Below are 22,374 nucleotides of genomic sequence, written 5' to 3' on the forward strand. Positions count from 1 at the left end.
GCAGATTGAACTATTGTGATCCACAGGGCTTTAATTGGCTAATTTTAGGAATTAGACAACCAGGCCTTTCTTCCTAGTCTGTCTTAGTCTGGAAGCTCTGCTGAAATCTGTTCAGCATCATAGCAACATGTAAACCTCCACTGACGCATGGGTGGTGGCTATGTATGAAGTGCATAGCTGGGAATTGGCTATACATGAAGTGCATTAGCATGGAAGGAGAGAATTCTACCACGGAACTATCAATGCACCTATGTTCTCAGCTATAGACCAGTCAAACACTGACCCCTTTCCAACTGGCTGGGTTTCAGAGTGTAAAACGAAGCATGTGACCCACTTTAGCCTTTTCAACTTCCGGTGGTTTGTCCTCATACATTGCTCTTCAGAAACTCTCCACCTGGGTTCAACTGTTCTTAGATAAGTACCGGTGGAAAAGCTTTTGAAACATTTGGCATTAAAGGTTCTTTCTGAAGTTCACACACTGGAAATGTTAGTTGAAGTTGGAAATTTTATTCCTGGAAGAATTCATCGGAACTACAAAGTCACGTAGGTAAAACCCTTGGAGCAGAAGCAAATACCTGGGTGCTAACCCCAATACTGTTTCAGTCAGTAAAAGAGGTAAGTGTTTAAACAAAAATATTATCTGTAATTGCTAAGAATATGCTTTTTGCGATACGCTAAGGTGTGCGCTGCACCCAACAGAATTCCAGAAAGTGGAGAAGTCTTTGAGGGCCTGTTGCCCTAACAGAAAGCTTGCCAGTATCCTGACAGAATTAGGAAGTCCTTCTTGAGCCGCCCTCCAGACATGAGCACACACAAAGGAAGGCTTCATCTGAAATCCTAAGCAAATAAAAGTCAAGTGAGGAAAGTGGAACATTAAATTTTAGAATTGGCAAGGAGCAACATTTTGCAACCTTGAAGATATTATTAAACTAAGAGTTGGAATTCCACAGAACTTCAATTTTGACAACTAAATGCCCCCCTGCTAAACTATAAAGATGAAGACTACCTGGAAAAGAGTCTAAAATATAGTTATTTAACCTAGGTTAACAGGCACTAAAATCATACATGCCAAAATTCCAGGAAAAACAGTCTGCAGAATAGAACAAAAAGGAGAGAATTTACCTTGGTACAGGGGAAACTTTAATATATCCTTTAAATAGCCTGGGGAGTCCCTGGGGGGTGGTAACAATTAATGCACTCAGCTGATGACTGAAAGGTTGGAAGTTCAAGTCCGCCCAGAAACACCTCAGAAGAAAGAACTGGTGATCTCCTTCTGAAAAATCAGCCATTGAAAATCCTGTGGAGCACTGTTCTACTCTGACCCACAGGAGGTCACCTTGCGTTGGATAGTAACTGTTGCTAGTTAAATAGGCTAGAGTTATAGAGCTATCGTTTTTGCAGTCTCTTCTTAGGTATTTAGTGTTTCTATTGAGAAATCTTCCTTCCCTAAGCCCCTTCAGGGCTCTGTGAAGGCATGGCGACTTTTTACCTATTCTCTTTATACTTATCTCTTCTCAGATCTGGAAATCTCAACTGTTTCTAAACCAAGAACTTCGCAAGGATCCCAAAGCCAGTCGAGTCTTTTCCATTAAATTCATCCAAATTTATTCAACCAAAAGCTTCAGGGTGCCTGTTATGAATAACATAACATATTAAATACTTCATTGTTGTTGTTAGTTGCAATCGAGTCAGTTCCAACTCAGTGCCATCCCGTGTGTGTGCAGTAGAACTGCACCAGAAGGTTTTCAAGGCTGTGACTTTTTGGACGCTGATCACGAGGGCTGTTTTCCGAGATGCCTCTGGGTGGGTTCCCACCTCCAACCTTTCAACTAGCAGTCAAGTGCTTAATCACTTTCACCACTCAGAGACTTCTATTAAATACTTTGGGGATAAAGAAATGTGAATCTGACATTGATTCTGCCCTAAAAGGACCTTATACATGGTCTTGTAGAAGAAATAATCAGGTGCCATCAAGTCAACCCTAGCTCGTGGTGACTCTATGTGTCTCAGAGAGCAATGTGCTCAATAGGGTTTTCAATGGCTGACTTTTTGGAAGTAGATTGCCTGGACTTTGTTTTGAGGCACCTCTGGGTGGACTTGAACCTCCAACCTTTTAGTTAGCAGCTGAGTTCCTGAACCGTTTGTACCACTCAGGGACTCCAGAAGAATTATTACTTTATTTATTACAGGGAGCCCAAGAGGCACAAGTGGTTTGCCATCAGCTGCTAACCAAAAGGTTGGAGATTCAAATTCACCCAGCAGCCCCATGAAAGAGAGCCCTGGCAAACCGTTTCCGTAAAGATTACAGTCAAGACAACCCTACAGAGCAATTCTACTCTATAACACATGGGGTCACCATGAGTTGAAATTGACTCGATAGCAATAGGTTTGGTTTGATTTGGTTTTATTTACTATGATGAAATAGCTCGGACAGTGAATTGATGCAAGAGAGACAAGCATAAAACAAATTAAGGCTTGGATAGCAGGAATAGAGGCCAGGAAAGACTTTGAGAAAGAGATAGCACTTAAAATGAGCTTTGAGGGATAGGCAGAATTTGGACGTGCAGAAAGCAGAGGGCAGAATGGCAGGCACTGCATCACAGAAAACTCAGTGTTGCCAAGTTTGTCTGTGCGATCAGTGCACGTGTGCAAGGCAAGCACAGCTCAGTGCCTCAGTGCCCCAGAATAAATACCCCCCTGAGCCCGATCATCTTTTTTATAGAGCATAAATGTCTTTTTGGAGTTCTTGTAACAACCGTCTCTGAAAATATTTTTGGAGTGCTTTTTATCCCCTTATCTTTGTTATCCAGTGCTGCTATAACAGAAATACAAGTGGGTCGCTTTAACAAACAGAACTTTATTATCTCATAGTTTAAAACCAAAAACCAAACCTATTATTGTTGAGTCAATTCCAACTCATAGCGACCCTAAAACAGAGTAGAATTGCCCCATAGAGTTTCCAAGGATTTTGAACCGCTGACGTTTTGGTTAACAGCCAAACTCTTAACCACTGTGCCACTAAGGCTCTTTCTCATAGTTTAGGATGCTAGAAGTAGAAAATCAGGGTACCAGCTCTAGAGGAAGGCTTTCTTTCTGTGTAGGCTCCTGGGGGAGGGTCCTTGTCTCTTCAGCTTCTCTTCCTTGGCTCACTGGTGATCTTCATGTGGCATGGCATCCACCTTCCCTCATCTCTTCTTGCTTGCTTTCATTGTGTGGTCTTTTTATATCTCGAAAGAGGTCCACTTAAGACACACCTTACACTAATACTACCTCATTAACATAACAAAGAAAACCCATTCCCAAATGAGATTATAACCACAGGTATAGGGGTTAGGATTTACAATACGTATTTTGGGGACACAATCCAGTCCATACCACCCCACTTCCTGGATATTCTATTTCTTACTGTGAAACCCAGTGTTCCAGGAGGCCCATTCATGTTTGTGCCTTGTCTGGAGTCAATTCTTTAAAAGGGCCATGCTGAGAGTTATACTATTTATATACAATAATGTATCTGCGATGGGAAAGAATTGCTTTAAACCTGGCTGCATCTCTACTCTTTGGAAAATAATGCAGAAATCACCCACATGTAAATTTCATGTCCTCGGTTCTGTCCCAGCTATGCATCAGGTTTTAAGTTGAATAGTTTGAACCTCTCCATCATATGGGAAAAACACTTGAATTAAAAGGAAGAGAGGGATAGATTAAAAAAGGAGCGAGAGGAGAAAAATGCAATAAAAAAGAAGGAGGAAGTTATTTGAAAATGAGGAAAGCATGAAAGGAGGCGGGGGAGAGAAGGAGAAGAGGAGATAGGGTTGGATGACAAGAAGCCTTTTTAAAATAATGCAAACCCTTCTGCCTGCCCCTGCTGTGGAAAGTGCCATGGACTCTTCTAGGGAGGTTTCTCCCTCTGGGCACACCCATTATCAGGACTCCAAACCATCTGTCTGGCCCAGCCTTTGGCATTCCTGTCCTTGTGGGATAGAGGGAAGACAGACAGAATGCATGGGCTGGAGGAGGCGATGCATGCCAGCGGAGCCTGTGAGGATTGGAGGAAACAGACCACGTTGGCCAAAGAACCAGACACCTGTGTAAACTGCAGGAAGCTGAGAGGAGCCCAGCTGAGCTGATGGAGACACCACATGCATGAGGCTGTAGGAGGCAAAGGCACACAGAGACAAAGGCACACGTGCACGCGCGCACACACGCACACACACATACACACACACACACGGAAATGAATAGAGGCTGAGTGACCCAGAAAGGGGCAGAGAAACACTGAAAGGGAAAAAGCAATATGAAGACATGGAAAATTGTCACCTCCCCCCCCCAAAAAATAAGTGTCTAGATAGAAATGCATGTTTCTAAACTCCCTTATTTTGTATTTTCACAGAAATTTAATTATTACACCAAAAAAAGTATAAATGACACCTTTCACTGAGTTGAGCGTCCAGATAATTTAACTTAATAATTTGTCAAATATCTAGATAGATGGGAGCTCTTATAAAAGACATCTGTGGGTGTTTTGTAAAATACTTATGTCCAGGCCCCACCCTAGACCTACGGAATGAGGATTTCCAGGCCGCGAGTGCTAAATCATGGGCGATACTGATGCTCACTCCCGCTTAAGAGCCACTGAGAGGTGGGAAGAGGCTCACATCCCATTTCAAGGAACATCGAGCCAGTGGCAATGAAGTTATTTACCTACTCTGTGCTTTGAAGGGAATCCCCCCAAAGCACACGCAATCATATAGAGGCAAAACAGCTGATTACGATCTTGAATTTGAATTCTTAAGAAAAGAACATACAATATAAAAAGGTTAATACAAAGGACTATGACAAATGCTCTAATTTAAGATCACTAAGCTGTGGTAGTTCACACCTAAGGAGCCCTGGTGGCACAGTGGTTAAGTGCTCGGCTGCTAACTGAAAGGTTGGTGGTTTGAACCCACCCACTACTCTGCAGAGAAAGATGTCGCAGTCTACTTCCATAAAGATTTGCAACCTTGGAAACCCCATGGGACAATTCTACCCTATCCTATAGGGTTAGTATGAATTGGAATTAACTCACAGCAATGGGTTTAGTCTCACCTACTTGAGTATATTTATTCTCGTATTTTGGTTCTCATGAGCATATTTCAAGATAGTGTTTCCCAAAACATGTTCCCATGGCAGACTAATACCCTAGAAGGTTCTTCGGGGAAAAGAAAGTTAAAGGAAATTGAGGCTAGCTGCATATTTTCCCCAGCATCCTCCCCACCCCCCACCCCCATGCCCCAAGCGTCACAGTCCAATGAATATTAGTTTTGTTTTGTTTTTTTATTGTGCTTTAGGTGAAAGTTTACAGCTCAAGTTAGTTTCTCATACAAAAATTTATACACACATTGTTATGCGAGACCCTAGTTGCTATCCCTATAATGTGACAGCACACTCCCCCTTTCTATCCTGAATTTCCTGTGTCCTTTCAACCAGCTCCTATACTTTTCTGCCTTCTCATCTTGTCTTTGGACAGGAGCTACCCGTTTACTCTCGTGTGTCTACTTGAACTAAAAAGCACAGTCTTCATGAGTATCATTTTGTGTCTTACAGTCCAGTCTAATCTTTGTCTGAAGAGTTGGCTTCAGGAATGATTTTAGTTCTGGGTTAACAAAGAACCCAGAGGCCATGCCTTCTGGGGCTCCTCTAGTCTTAATCAGACCATTAAGTCTGGTCTTTTCACTAGAATTTGAGTTCTGCACCCCACTTTTCCCCTGCTCCATCAGGGACTCTCTGTTCTGTTACCTGTCAGGGTGGTCATTGGTGGTAACCAGGCATCATCTAGTTCTTCTGGTCTCAGGCTGATGGAGTCTCTGGTTTATGTGGCCCTTTTTGTTTCTTGGGCTAATATTCTCCTTGTGCCTTTGGTGTTCATTCTCCTTTGCTTCAGGTGGGTTGGGACCAATTGATGCATCTTAGATGGCTGCTCACTGGCTTTGAAGACTCCAGGTGCCACTTACCAAAGTGGGATACAGAACATTTTCTTCATAAGCTTTGTTATGCCAATTGACCTAGATGTCCCCAGAAACCGTGGTCCCCAGACCCAAACCCCTGCTACTCTGTCCCTCGAAGTGTTTGGTTGTGTTCAGGGAACTTCTTAGCTTTTTGTTTCGTCCAGTTGTGCTGACTTCCCCTGTGCTGTGTGTTGTCCTTCCCTTCACCTAAGATAATTCTTGTCTACTATCGAATTACCGAATTCCCCTCTCTCTCCTTCTCCACCCTCATAACTATCAAAGAATGATTTCTTCTGAGCTTAAACCTTTTCTTGAGTTCTTATAATAGTGGTCTCATACAGTATTTGTGCTTTTGCAACTGACTGATTTCACTCAGCATAATGTCTTCCGGTTTCCTCCATGTTGTGAGATGTTTCTCAGATTCGTCATTGTTCTTTATCTTTGCATAGTATTCCATTGAGGGAATAGACCATAGTTTGTTTATCCATTCATCCGTTGATGGGCACCTACTTTGTTTCCATCTTTTTGCTATTATGAACAGTGCTGCAATGAACATGAGTGTGCATATATCTGTTCGTGTGAAGTCTCATATTTCTCTAGGATATATTCCAAAGAGGAGGCTTCCTGGATGGTATGGTACTTCTATTTCTTGCTTTATAAGGAAGCACCAAATTGATTTCCAAGTGGTTGTACCATTTTCCATACCCACCAGCAGTGTATAAGTGTTCCAGTTTCACCACAACCTCTCCAACATTTACTACTTGTTTTTTTGGATTAACGCTAGCCTTGCTGGAGTGAGATGGTATCTCACTGTAGTTTTGATTTCCATTTCTCTGATGGCTAATGATTGTGAGCATTTCCTCATGTATTGGTGAAGTGTCTGTTCATATTCTTTGCCCATTTTTTAACTGGGTTATTTGTCTTTTTGTTGTTGAGGTTTTGCACTATCTTGTTGATTTTAGAGACTAGACCCTGATTGAATATGTCATAGCCAAAAATTTTTTTCCCAGTCTGTAGATTGTCTTTTTACTCTCTTGGTGAAGACTTTGGATGAGCATAAGTGTTTGATTTTTAGGAGCTCTCAGTTATGTAGTTTCTCTTCTGGTGTTTGTGCATTGTCAGTTATGTTTTTTTTTAAATAATTTTTATTGTGCTTTAAGTGAAATTTCACAAATCAAGTCAGTCTCTCACATAAAAACTTGTATACACCTTGCTAAAATACTCCCAATTACCCTCCTCCCAATGAGACAGCCCACTCCCTCCTTCCGCACTCTCTTTTCATGTCCATTTTGCCAGCTTCTAACCCCCCCCCCACCCTCCCATCTCCCTTCCAGGCAGATGCCAACATAGTCTCAAGTGTCCACCTGATCCAAGCAGCTCACTCCTCATCAGCATCCCTCTCCAACCCATTGTCCAGTCCAATCCATGTCTGACGAGTTGGCTTCAGGAATGGTTCCTGTCCTGGGCCAACAGAAGGTTTGGGGGCCATGACCACCGGGGTCCTTCTAGTCTCAGTCAGACCATTAAGTCTGGTCTTTTTACGAGAATTTGAGGTCTGCATCCCACTGCTCTCCTGCTCCCTCAGGGGTTCTCTGTTGTGTTCCCTGTCAGGGCAGTCATTGGTTGTGGCCGGGCACCATCTAGTTCTTCTGGTCTCAGGATGATGTAGTCTCTGGTTCATGTAGCCCTTTCTGTCTCTTGGGCTCGTAATTACCTTGTGTCCTTGGTGTTCTTCATTCTCCTTTGATCCAGGTGGGTTGAGACCCATTGATGCATCTTAGATGGCCGCTTGCTAGTGTTTAAGACCCCAGATACCACTCTTCAAAGTAGGATGTGGAGTGTTTTCTTAATAGATTTTATTATGCCAATTGATTTAGATGTCCCCTGAAACCATGGTCCCCAAACCCCCACCACTGCTCTGCTGACCTTCGAAGCATTCAGTTTATTTAGGAAACATCTTTGCTTTTGGTTTAGTCCAATTGTGCTGACCTCCCCTGTATTGAGTGTTGTCCTTCCCTTTACCTAAAGTTGTTCTTATCTACTATCTAATTAGTAGATACTCCTCTCCCACCCTCCGTCCCTCCCCCTTCTCGTAACCACAAAAGAATGTGTTCTTTTCAGTTTAAACTATTTCTCAAGATCTTATAATAGTGGTCTTATACAATATTTGTCCTTTTGCAACTAATTTCACTCAGCATGATGCCTTCCAGGTTCCTCCATGTTATGAAATGTTTTATACTCTGTTTATGCCATGTATTAGGCTTCCTAGCATTGTCCTTATTTTTTCTTCCATGATCTTTATCGTTTTAGATTTTATATTTAGGTCTTTGATCCATTTTGAGTTAGTTTTTGTGCATGGTGTGAGTTATGGGTCTTGTTTCATTTTTTTGCAGAGAGATTTCCAGTTATGCCAGCACCATTTGTTGAAGAGACTGTCTTTTCCCCATTTAACGGACTTTAGGCCTTTGTCAAGTATCAGCTACTCATAGGTCAATGAATTTATGTCTGGATTCTCAATTCTGTTCCATTGGTCTATGTATCTGTTGTTGTATCAATACCAGGCTGTTTTGACTACTGTGGTGGTATAATAGGTTCTAAAATCAGATAGTGTGAGGCCTCCCACTTTGTTCTTCATTAACGCATTACTTATCCGGGGCTTCTTCCCTTTCCATAAGAAGTTGGCGATACGTTTCTCCTTCTCGTTAAAAAATGCTGTTGGAATTTGGATCGGGATTGCATTGTATCTGTAGAACACTTTGGCTAGCATCGACATTTTCACAATGTTGAGTCTTCCTATCCATGAGCAAGGTATGTTTTTCCACTTATGTAGGTCTCTTTCGGTTTCTTGCAGTAGTTCTCGTAGTTTTCTTTGTATAGGTCTTTTACATCTCTGGTTAGACTTATTCCTAAGTGTTTTATCTTCTTGGGCACTTTTGTGAATGGTATCGATTTGGTGATTTCTTCTTCAAAGATCTCTTCATTGGTGTAGACGAATCCAACTGATTTTTGTATGTTTATTTTGTATCCTGATACTTTGCTAAAATCTTCTATTAGTTCCAGTAGTTTTCTGGTGGATTCTTTGGGGTTTTCTGTGTATAAGATGATATTACCTGCAAGTAGGGATACTTTTACTTCTTCCTTACCAATCTGGATGCCCTTTATTTCTTTTTCTTGTCTAATTGCTCTGGCTAGGGCCTCCAGCACAATGTTGAATAAGAGTGGTGATAAAGGGCATCCTTGTCTGGTTCCCGTTCTCAAGGGGAATGCTTTCAGACTCTCCCCATTTAGGATGATGTTAGCTGTTGGCTTTGTATAAATGCCCTTCATTATGTTGAGGAATTTTCCTGTTATTCCTATTTTGCTGAGAGTTTTTATGAGGAATGGGTGTTGGACTTTGTCTGTATCAGTTGATAAGACCATGTGGTTCTTGTCTTTTGTTTTATTTATATGATGGGTTACATTGATTATTTTTCTAATGTTGAATCCCTGTATACCTGGTATGAATCCCACTTGGTCATGGTGAATTATTTTTTTGATATGTTGTTGAATTCTATTGGCTAGAATTTTGTTGAGGATTTTTGTGTCTATGTTCAGGAGGGATATTGGTCTGTAATTTTCTTTTTTTGTGGTGTCTTTACCTGGTTTTGGTATCAGGGTTATGCTGGCTTCATAGAATGAGTTTAGGGGTGTTTTATTCTCTTCTATGCTCTGAAATACCTTTAGCAGTAGTGGTGTTAACTCTCCTCTGAAAGTTTGCTAGAATTCTCCAGTGAAGCCATCAGGGTCAGGGCTTTTTGTTATTGTTGGGAATTTTTAAATTATCTCTCCAATCTCTTCTTTTGTTAAAGCTTTATTTAGCTGTTCTACCTGTTTGTGTTAGTTTAGGTAGGTAGTGTGTTTCTAGAAATTTTCAATTTCCCCTAGGTTTTCAAATTTGTTGGAGTACAATTTTTCATAGCATTCTGTTATGATTCTTTTAATTTCAGTTGGGTGTGTGTGGATATTGCCCATTTCATTTCTTATTTGGGTTACTTGCTTCCTCTCCTATTTTTCTTTTGTCATTTTGGCCAATAATTTACCAATTTTGTTGATCTTTTCAAAGAACCAGCTTTTGGTCTCCTTAGCTCTTTCAATTGTTTCCCCATCCTCTATTTCATTTATTTCTGGTCTAATTTTTATTATTTCCTTTCTCTTGGTGCCTAGGGGTTCTTTTGCTGCTATCCTTCTATTTGTTCAAGTTGTAGGGTTAATGTTTTGCTTTTGGCCCTTTCTTCTTTTCGGATGTGTGCATTTATTGCTCTAAATTGACCTCTGAGCACTGCTTTTGCTGTGTCCCAAAGGTTCTGGTAGGATGTGTTTTCATTCTCATTTGATTCTGTGAATTTTCTTTGTTCTGTCCTTTTTTTTTCCTATAGCCCAGGAATCTTTGAGCAAGCTGTTGTTCAGTTTCCATGGATTTTTTTTTTCCTTTGCTTTTCCTGTTATTGACTTCTACTTTTATGACTTTATGGTAAAAAAAAAAAAAAAGATGCTTTGTAATATTTCAATGTTTTGAATTCTGTTACAGCTTTGTGGCCTAATACGTGATCTATTCTGGAGAATGTTCCATGTACTTTGGAAAAGAAATTATACTTGGCTGCTGTTGGGTGGGGTATTCTGTGTATGTTTATGAGACCAAATTGGTTGATTATGGCATTTAGATCTTCTGGTCTTTATTGAGCTTCTTTTCTGGATATTCCGTCCTTCACTGAAAGTGGCATGTTGAAGTCTCCTACTATTATTGCGAAGCCATCTATTTCTCTTTTCAATGCTGTTAAACTTTTTATGTCTTTTGGAGCCCTGTCATTGGGTGTGTAAATATTTATTATGGTTATGTCCTCCTGGTGTATTGATCCTTTAATCACTATATAGTGTCCTTCCTTATCCTTTGTGGTGGATTTTACTTTAAAGTCTATGTCAGAGATTAATATTGCCACTCGTGGTCTTTTTTGATTGTTGTTTGCTTGATATTTTTTTTTCATCCTTTGAGTTTTAGTTGGTTTGTGTCTTTGAGTCTAGGGTGTGTCTCTTGTAGGCAGCATATAGATGGATCATGTTTTTTTATCCATTCTGCCACTCTCTGTTTATTTAATGGTGCATTTAGTCCATTTACGTTCAGCGTAATTATTGCTAGGTGTGAGTTTAGTGCTGTCACTTTGATGTTTTTTTTGTGCATTGCTGACACTTTCTTTGTTCCATTTAATTTTCTGTGCTGAGTCATTTTTCTTTATGTATTTTCTTTTCATCGTTGTTGATTTTGTATTTGCTGAGTCTTTATGTTTTTCCTGTTTTTATTTTGATATGTAGGATTGTTAGTTTCCTTTGTGGTTACTTTAATATCTACCTCTATTTTTCTAAGCTTAAACCAATCTTTTATTTCTTGGTATTGCCTTGACTTCCTTTCCATATGAAAGATCTATGATTATATTATTTAGTCCTCTTTTTTTTTTTTAATGTTGTCATCTTTTACGTATTGACTTCTCTGTTTCCCTATTTTCAGTGTTTTAGCTTTGATTTATTTTTGTGACTTCCCTATCTGGGTTGATATCTGGTTGTTCTGTCCTGCGTTCTAGTTTTGGGTTGTTGTTTGATGTTACCGATTTTCTAACCAGAGGACTCCCTTTAGTATTTCTTGTAATTTTGGTTTGGTTTTTACAAACTCCCTAAACTTCCATTTATCTGGAAATGCCCTAATTTTGCCATCATATTTGAGAGAGGGTTTTGCTGGATATATAATTCTTGGCTGGCAATTTTTTTTTTTTTCCTTTAAGGCTTTGTATATGTCATCCTATTGCCTTCTTGCCTGCATAGTTTCTGCTGAGTAGTCAGAGTTTAGTCTTATTGACTCTCCTTTGTAGATGACTTTTTGTTTATTCCTGGCCACTGTTGAAATTCTCTCTTTATCTTTGGTTTTGGCAAGTTTGATTTTAATATATCTTGGTGACTTTCTTTTGGGATCTACTCTGTGTGGGGTTCAATAAGCTTCTTGGATAGATATCTTCTCATCTTTTACAATATCAGGGAAGTTTTCTGCCAACAAATATTCAACAATTCTCTTTGTATTTTCTGTTATTCCTCCTCCTCCTTCCACCCCGTTCTGGTACTCCAGTCACTCATAGGTTATTCCTTTTGATAGAGTCCCACATAATTCTTAAGGTTTCTTCTTCTTTTTTTTTTTAATTCTTTTATCTGATTTTTCCTCAAATAATTTGGTGTCCAGTGCTTTATCTTTAATCTCACTAATTCTGACTTCCATTGCCTCAATTCTACGCCTATGAATTTCTGTTGATTTGTTTAATTCTGAAATTTGATTGTTAATCTTTTTTATTTCTGTTTGCTGCCTCTCTATGGATTCTTGCAGCCAGTTAAATTTGTCATTATGCTCTTGTATAACCTTCTTAAGTTCCTCTGTTTCTTTGTCTGTGTGTTCCTTGACTGGTTCTGCATTTTGCCTGACCTCCTTCCTGATCTCTTGAAGAGCTCTATATATTAATCTTTTGAATTCTACCTCTGGTAATCCCAAAAAATTATCTTCCTCCAGGAGATTTCTTGGTTCTTTGTTTTGGTCACTTGCTGAAGCCATCATGTTCTGCCACGTTATATGATTTGATATTGACCATTGTCTCCAAACCATCAATAAATTATTATATTTATTTATTTTATGTTTGCTTACTGTGTCCTAGCTTCTTGTTTTGTTTCAATTTGATATGCCCAAATAGGCAGGTCATATGAGCTACTTTGATTATTGGAGATTTAGATTCTCTCAGGTCCTGTCACTAGGTGGTTAGAGATGTTACTAGGTATGTGAACCCAAAAGTCCATTTACTTTTCTTGTGTGGATTCAGCTCATGTGTTCAGGTCAATGGTCACCAAGTGTGTGGTGCAGGCTCTCACCTATAGTCCTAGATGGGTGGGGGTGGTTGGATTAGGCACAGGTATTTGACTGCGGTAGGGGGTCACATGCTGAGAAAGATGGGGGGCTGATGGCTACCACTGACTGCCTGAGTGGAGGGCATGTCCCTGTTCCCTAGAGCATGTAGCTGGGTGAGCTTTGCAGCCAGACTATGGGCACCCATTGCTGTTGGCTGCAAGGACTGGGAGGCACCACTTGTTCTCAGACCCGTGTCACAAGTGGCTAGGTGGAGTGGGTGGAGCCACCAGTCCTCAGGCCCCTGATGTTAGTAGGTGAAAACCCATTGTCATTTCAGCCCATTCCAACTCATAGCAACCCTATAGGTGAGGACCCTGCTTAATGGGCAGAACAGTATCAATGTCTTGAATCTGCCACTCCCTGTTAGCTTTTGCGGTTGAATATAGGCTTCAGGTATATATCTTGTTGTACTGTACTAATGAGGGCCTATGCTATGGAAATGGGCCCACACAGGTCGAGGCAAGGGTGAAAAGCATTCAAAGTCTGTGGAGTCCTTATGCCTGTGCCTAGGCAAATGGGCTTTGCCTGCCTTGAGTTCCCAGCTTAGGGGAGCTGGCAGATTATTTTTCCCTGTTTGTTAATTTGTTCCCCCTCCAAAGATGGGAGAATGGCTCAGGGTGTGTGAGCAATAACTGAAGCCAGGCCAGAACCCAGAGGAGAGCAGATAAATGGGAGAGAGGTACTTCCCAAAGGGGGGAAGGTTTTTTGATTCATACAGTAGCTTAGACACTTGTACTTGTCTTTCAGTGATTCAGTGCAGCATCTCCCTGGTTCCAGAGGCCCGAGCAGTCTCTCCACTGTTCAGTTTCTCCCAACGTGGAAAGTGCATCCTGAGCGCTATTGCTTGCCTCAGCCCACATGCTCCAGCCCATCCAGCCTGCAAGGTGCCAGCCAGGTCAGGTCTGGCAAACCCTCACTGCTTCTGAACTGTCTCTCCCCTCCCTCCTCTCAGTCCAATTCCTCAACTTTGTCTTTGATCTTCTGGGCCCCTAGATTGTCATATATAAGGATTTGCTTATTTTTTCAGGTCTTTGCTGTAAAAGAGACCACAGGAAGTGGCCCCACCTTCTCTGAATATTACTATTTTTAAAGACTTATTTAAAACATAAAAACCTTTTCAAATTTATTTTAGAAAGTGTTTTCAAAACTGTGTGTCTACAGAAAAAATTTTCAATATAATGCCAGTAAGGATCGTGAAGAACTAGCATTATAAGAAAACTTTAAAACACAGTAGAATCCTGTATGAAGAAAGATAACTGGTCACCAACCACAGGTTACCTTTTTGTAAAGAGAATAAATCACTGATTTGCAAAATTATAGTTTTGAAACATAGCAACAATACAGGTCCATATTAAAAGCACATGTACTGACATTCAATATTTTCCATACTTTCAGTTCCTAACCTACCTTAGAAGAAGATCAAACCAAATTATTTTCTCATACTGGAAGGGAAAAAAAGGCCCTCTTCAGAATTCAAGCTAACACAGCTCATGGACATATCAGACAGGAAAATTCTTCTTGCTAATCAACAGAAGTAAATTTTGATCTAAGGACACTCTGAAAAGAAAGCCACGTATAGGGAAGGGTTAACTTGGGTGAACCTCTGCTCCAAAACCCTGTGTGAAAGCCACCCTCCACTGGGTGGGAGCTGGCCACCTCACAGCTTGTCCTAGACCCTGACACACAGACAGCACAGGAGCAGGATGACTAGAAGTAGACCAAATTAGCTGTTGGTGAAAATGCAGGGTTGATTCGTAACTGGATAATTCACCAGCTCACACACATCTGTTATACAAGCAAAGCTAGCTTGATAGAGAGGCCTTCAGAGAGCCTCTGAAGGCAGGCTAAATCTGGTTTTAGAAAGGAACACAGGATGTGAGACAAAAGTCTCATGAGGGGAATTGGGAAGATGGGAAGTTAACAAGAAAGGTAAGAATATACAAACTTTTATTTCTACACCTAATGATCCTAAGGAAAGAAAACTCCATAAGTAATTCCTGAGTGGCATTCATAATTGGAACCATAAAATCAGTAAACGAAATTATTTTCTTAAATGTTGGCCTTTTTATCATGGAGGGTGGCTTTCACACACGGTTTTGGAGCAAATGGTTGCTAGGAAATATGACAGAATAAGGAAATGGACTGTAAGTGATATTTGGGGTGTGTGCAAGATAGGGTGGGGTGGGCAAGATGATCTAATGTAACTAAATATGTTTCTTGTCCGTGGTTGATTTGGCATCAGTTTTAAGTCTTTATTTTGAAATTTCCAAAGCACACCTCTCTAACTTAGTTTTAGAACATGAAACCTGATAGGCATTCTTTTAAAACCCAGTGTCCACACAGTGGATGGTGGTGGTAAGGCAGAACAGTTCCGCAACAATATGATAAAAATTTCCACTGGGTGGTTTATCAGCTCAAGATTTTGCTCATTAAGTCTCAGTTTTCTTCTTAATAGAAACAGGTGTGGTTTTATTCTGAAATAAAATATCAAATAATCATCTGACAGAGGCAAAGCTGTGTACTGTTGCTTATTGCTTCCCAGAGCCTCTTCCCTGTCACACCCTGAATATTTCAGCAGCGTACTAAGCCAACAGCTGGGGAAATCAGAGCAGAGCAGCTGGCTGTCTGGGTGCTAAGACAAACAATAACAACAACAACCACCACCACCACTACCTCAGTAATGGAAATGTGATGCTGTTTTTTAAGGCATACTGTATGTGACATAGGGCACAGACACAGGCTGTGGTGGTTAATTTCATGTGTTGAGTAGTCTACGGCTCCTGTCATGAAGAAGCTATGTGCAATTAAATAAGTTGGCCTTGGGTAGAGCAGATTACATTCCATAATGTAATGTAAAGCAATGTAATGTAATCACTTTCCATAACGTAATCTAATGTAATACAATCAATCAATCATTTAAAGTCATACCAGCATAGGGTGGATTCTAAACATAATCACTTCTGATTTTTAAGAAGACCAGGACAGACACAGAGACACACACTCAGGGGAAAACAGACAACATGTGAGGATCATGTACAAAGAAATGCCAAGGATTGCCTGCAGACACCAGAAACTAGAAGAGAGACTCAGAAGGAACTGACACAATCAAGACTCCGATACGGACTTTTAGCTTCCAAAACTGCGAAAATAAATTTATGTTCTTTAAAACCATCTATTGTGGTATTTGTATTACAACAACACTAGAAAACTAAGACACAGACCTACTCGTAGTTCTCTTATCTGCCATCATCAGGAGGAAAAAAAAAAAAAAGTTTTATTACTTTTTCACTGATTGAGTTACCAAACTGATGTTTTGGAAGAGTGAAGAGTGAGAACATAGAGGTATTTATTGATTTGCTCAATATTTGTTCAGGAAATATTATTGACTGTAAAAAGACTACAAAGAACTACGTACAGTATGATCTCATTTTGTTCAAGGAAGTCATCTTTTTTTACATGAAAAATGTTTGCAGTTAAGAGGCTACAAAAATGATATTCTCAATGTGTGCATTTTGATTGGGGCATCAACACAATAGATTCAGAGTGAGGGTGAGACAGGCCTCTCTGTACACTGTCTTTAGAAATGGTCAATTACTAGTTTCACAATTCTAGGTCACTTTCATAATGGCGCTTCACTCGTACTGAAAATATAAATGGTTCAGGATAGTAAAGGATATTTGCAGGAAGAAATTTCCTTAGAGAGCTGTTACTGTGCTTCGATTTTCCATCACCAAAGGGGAAGAGTTAAGAGGTACTACCACCTTCATATTGTCTTGTGAGGATGGACTTCACCTAAGGTTTGGTGAAGAGTTCTTAGACATGACACCAAAATCATGATTCATGAAAGAAAAAATTGGTAACTTGGACATCATCAAAATTAAAAATGTGTGCTCTGTGAAAGACCTTAAGAGAACTAAAAAACAAGCTACCAACTGAGAGAAATATTTGCAAACCATATAAACCAACAAAGGACTAGAATCTAGAATATACAAAGAATTCTCAAAATTCAACAGTAAAAGAACAAACACTGCAATTAGAAAATGGGTGAAGGATGTGAAGGGACATCTTATCAAAGAGGATTTAGGGTTGGTGAATAAGCACATGAAAAAATGTTCAACATCACTGGCTGTCTTAGTCATCTAGTGCTGCTATAACAGAAATACTACAAGCGGATGGCTTTAACAAAGAGAGGTTTATTTCCTCACAGTAAAGTAAGCTGGAAGTCCAAATTCAGGGTGTCAGCTCCAGGGGAAGGCTTTCTCTCTCTGTAGGCCTTCTCTTCAATCTTCCCCCAGACTAGGAACTTCTCTGCACAGGAACCCCAGGTCCAAAGGACACGCTCTGCTCTCTGTGCTTCTTTGTTGGTGGTATGAGGTCCCCCTGTCTCTCTGCTCACTTCTCTCTTTTATATCTCAAAGAGGTTGGCTTAAGACACTATCTAATCTTGTATATCTCATCAATATAACTGCCACTAATCCATCTATTTCATCATAGTGATAGGATTTACAACATAGAAAATCACACCATACAGGGAATCATGGCCCAGCCAAATTCATACACACATTTTTGGGGGACATAATTCAATCCATGACATTGGTCATTAGGGAAATGCTAATTAAAACCACAATGAGATATAACTACGCACCTATTAAAATGACTAAAATAAAAAAAAAAAGTGACAATAGCAAATACTGAATAAGGAGAAAGTGATCTCTTATACATTTCTGGTGAGAAATAGTTTAGCACTTTCTTTTAAAACTATACAACTCAGCAATTGCACTTCTGGGCATTTATTCCATAGAAATAAAAATTTATGTCTCCATTAAATCTGTACTTGTTCATAGAATATTTATTTGTAATATCCAAAATATCTCTCAGTAGGTAAATGGCTAAACAAACTATGTTATTGATATACCATGGCATAGTACTCATTGATAAAAAATAGTAAACTATTGATACATGTAACAATTTGGATATATCTCAAGGTCATTATGCTGAGTGAAAAAGGTTACATACCATATGCTACATTTATATAACATTTTCAGAATGATAAAAGTACAGATGTGGAAAACAGGTTAGTGGTTGTCAGAGATTAAGGAATGGTGAAGGAAGGGGAGGGAAAGGGGATGTGATGAAGAAGATGTTTACAGGGGTAGGATAGTTCTGTATCTTGATTGTAGTGGTGGTTACACAAATCTAAATGTGTGATGATAGGGAAATATACATACATTGTATCAATGTCAAATTCTTGGTTTAGATATTGTACTTTAATTATGTTAAATGTAAGTAACTATTGGGGAAATTGGGTAAAGGGTATATAGGACCTCTCTGTACTACCTTTGCAATTTCTTGTGAATCTATATTTCAAAATAAAAAGTTAAAAATTTTCATGAGGAGGACAACTCTAAAATAACAACTCCACAAGTTGTAAATTATCTTTAATCTAGACCTAATGGAAACTATACGAATTATAAAGAAAAGAAGAAAGTGTTAGCGAAAAATGAGTTACTCAAATCATGTTTTTTCCCCCAATAGTCTAACTTGAAAAGAAAAATGCTTTGCAAGAATGCTTTAAGAACATAATTTTTTATACTTCGGATGCTAAATTTTAAGCAAAAGTATTTTTTAAATGATCTGTCAACCATTTTTAAATAGTTGAAGGTTAGAGAGTATAGACATTTGCCCAGATATGTACCCTAAGAAACAACATTATTTCTAGAAAATGGTTATTGAAAAAATTTCTGTATTGTGTTTCTCCTATACACAAAAAGGTTATTAATATTATTAAATATGACACCTCTGTATATTTTCGTACATCAGCTTTAGAACATACAGACAGAACCAGAAGTCTTTTTTTTTTTTTTTTTCAAGTTTGACAGCATTGGGAATTAATGATGAATTCAACTCTGCTGCAGCTTTACTTGGCTGCCAAGAGATTTTTGGGTGTCGCACAGCTAACAACATAGTGAATCTGATGGAAGAAATATTTATAGAATGAAACAATCAGTTAAGAAAAATTCCATGTACTTGCAATTGACAATGGAACAAAGATGGTGAGAGCTATGAGTGATTTAGGAACTCCAAACATGATATTGTGTTCTCACCCTTTATTTGTGTGCTCACAAAGTAATTATAGGGCAACACAATGTAATTAGAATTAGTGCTGATAAGTGGAAAGATAATGGGCCACTTTGATTAATCTTCTTGAGCCAAAGACAAACTCCATGGTATACAAGAGATCTTAGAAGTAGCTTTTTGTGTGTTTTCGCGTGGTGCTCAAACAAGATGAAATAGCAGCTAAGACATGGTTTATAAAAAGTCCTTGAACAACAGCAACAAAAAAAAAGCCATAATCATTTCCTTTGCATATAACAGTATGAACATAGAGGGATTGACTTATAACCAATTTTAGGCTGTGGACAGGTTTGTTAAAAGTAAACAAATGGAAACTTCTTGAGATTCAAGTATTTCTTACAGAATATTCCTGTAGTTCTACCCCAGGGAAGATGATGGAATAAGTATGTGTGCCACAAAGGTTAAGAAGCAGATGGAAATTCAGAGATGACTCATCACCTTGAAAGCCATTTGCAGTAATTCATTGCCATATCTAGATCCAATATAAAAGTTTCTCAAAGGATGTTGTGAACCAGCAATTGCATGGTGTTTCATTTTCTATTGCTGCATTTCAAACCACCCTAAAATTTAGTGGAAAAACAACCCTTATATAATTCTCACAGATTCTGTGGGTCAGAAATTTGAGCATGACGCAGAGGGAATGGTTTGTCTCTGCTCCACCATGTCTGAGGCCTCAGCAGGAAAGACTCAAAGGAAGGGGGTTACTCAGCTGGGGGCTGGACTCATTCAGAGGTGTCTTCATTCAGATCTGGCAGTTGAAGCTTCCTGTTGACTCAAGCTAGGACCTCAGCTGAGTTGTCAGCTGTAACAGTAGATGTGACCTCTCCATGGGGCTCTCTCCACCTGGGCTAGTTTGGGCTTCCTCACAACATGGCAGCTGGGTCCTAAGCACCAGAGTTCCAAGAGAACAAGGAGGAAATGTGTGACATTTGGAAGTCACATAGCTTCACTTCTGCTATATTCTATTGGTAGAAACAGTCACAAAGGCCCACTAAATTCCAAGGAGAGAGCGTATAGATTTTACCTCTTAATGGGAGAATGGAAAAGTACTAAAAAGCATGTGGGATGGATGATATTATTGTGGCCATCTTTAGAAAGTAAAATATGGCACACATTTTAAAATAATAAAAATATAAATGAAGGCATCAATCTTAGCTCTGCTTCTGAAAATATTCAGTAAATATCTTCTTTAAGAAGTGTACAAAACTCCAGACTGTAGGGTTACTTCAGTGAAATTGCTTCACCATTGATCAGTTTTGTAGGGAAAGAAAAAAAAATTCACAGAGAGATTATAAATCCACATGCAAATTCAGAAAAAAAAAAAAAAAGAGAGAGATTATAAATCCCTATGCTGTCGGCCATAGGGTCAAGTGTGGAAGATGGCGACTTGCTGTATCAGTGTTTGTCTGCCCCTGAATGGCACCTTTACACTTCATACCTGTTTCTTAGCCAGAACCCCTGACTCCACTTTGTCCCATTGCCCCAGATGGATCTTCCCAAAAGTCACTTAGTTTTGTTAATCTGATGCCCAAACAGTACAAAAATTGTTTCTTATCGGACAAAATGCGAAGTTGCACATTAAAAGTTCCTTGATAAGATCCCAACCTGTTTGTTGTCACCTTCCAAGCCTCTTCTAAAATGTATCTGCTACAATTAAACTGCTTTCTCATTGCCCCCAAATAGCTCTTCTACTTCCTGAATTTATGCATCTGCTTTAGAATTTCCCCTCCAATGTCCTTCTCTCCAAATTCTATTCTTAAAGATAAATTGACATTACATATTTTCTACAAAACTTCCCATTCATACTTCGCACTGGTTTGTGACGCCTACCCATTATTGTTACCTCATGATAGAATGAATTGTCCTGAGAGGTTGTGAATCCCTTGCCACTGGAAGATTCTGTGTTCCTCTGTATGTACAGTGTCTTTTTTTTCCTCTGACTACTTTTAAGACTTTTTATCATTGCTGTTGAGAAATCTGTTTATGACGTGCTTTGGTATAGTTTTCCTCATATTCACTGGGCTTGGGTTTCATTGTCTTGGATCTGAGGGATTATAGTTTTCATAAAATTTGGAAAAATTTTGGTCATTATCTCTTCAAATATTTATTTGTCCTCTTTTCTTCCTACGTTCCTTTGTGGACTCCAGTTATGTATATTAGGCCACTTGTAATTGTTTCACAGCTCAATGATACTCTTCATTTTTTTTAATTACCTTTTCTCTGTGTTTTATTTAGTCTGCTCTGCTTTTAAATTCACTAATCTTTTTCTTTTGCAATGACTAGTCTGCTGTTAATCTTATCCAATTTTTTTTTTTTAACCTCAAACATTACTAAACATTTGTAGGAGTTCAGTCTGGGTCTCTTTTTTTATCTTCAATGTCCCTAATTTTTGACCATATGCAAAACAATTTTAATAACTGTTTCAGTGTTCTTATCTGCTAATTTTAGCATCTATGTCAGTGATGAGTTGATTTTGATTGTTTTTTATCCTCATAATTGGTTGCATTTTCCTATTTCTTTGCATGCCTGGTAATTTTTTTTTTTTAATAACTTTTATTAAGCTTCAAGTGAACGTTTACAAATCCAATCAGTCTGTCACATATAAGTTTACATACATCTCACTCCCTACTCCCACTTGCTCTCCCCCTCTTGAGTCAGCCCTTTCAGTCTCTCCTTTCTTGACAATTTTGCCGGCTTCCCTCTCTCTCTATCCTCCCATCCCCCCTCCAGACAAGAGTTGCCAACACAATCTCGTGTCCACCTGATATAATTAGCTCACTCTTCATCAGCGTCTCTCTCCCACCCGCTGACCAGTCCCTTTCATGTCTAATGAGTTGTCTTCGGGGATGGTTCCTGTCCTGTGTCAACAGAAGGTCTGGAGAGCATGGCCGCCGGGATTCCTCCAGTCTCAGTCAGACCATTAAGTTTGGTCTTTTTATGAGAATTTGGGGTCTGCATCCCACTGATCTCCTGCTCCCTCAGGGGTCCTCTGCTGTGCTCCCTGTCAGGGCAGTCATCGATTGTGGCAGGGCACCAACTAGTTCTTCTGGTCTCGGGGTGATGTAGGTCTCTGGTTCATGTGGCCCTTTCTGTCTCTTGGGCTCTTAGTTGCCGTGTAGGCTTGGTGTTCTTCATTTTCCTTTGATCCAGGTGGGTTGAGACCAATTGCTGCATCTTAGATGGCCGCTTGTTAGCATTTAAGACCCCAGACGCCACATTTCAAAGTGGGATGCAGAATGATTTCATAATAGAATTATTTTGCCAATTGACTTAGAAGTC

The 22,374-nt window shown here is 39.5% G+C and overlaps 1 long non-coding RNA gene across 1 annotated transcript; it reads left to right on the plus strand.

Moving 5' to 3' along the window:
* Positions 1-467: 467 nt before the first annotated feature.
* Positions 468-16,040, plus strand: LOC126084139 (uncharacterized). Its single transcript, XR_007518952.1, has 3 exons — positions 468-615; positions 13,708-13,855; positions 15,933-16,040. It is a non-coding gene; the product is annotated as an uncharacterized LOC126084139 (long non-coding RNA).
* Positions 16,041-22,374: the final 6,334 nt, after the last annotated feature.

The sequence above is a fragment of the Elephas maximus genome, chromosome 10 (genome assembly GCF_024166365.1).
Source record: "Elephas maximus indicus isolate mEleMax1 chromosome 10, mEleMax1 primary haplotype, whole genome shotgun sequence".
Lineage (NCBI taxonomy): Eukaryota > Metazoa > Chordata > Mammalia > Proboscidea > Elephantidae > Elephas > Elephas maximus.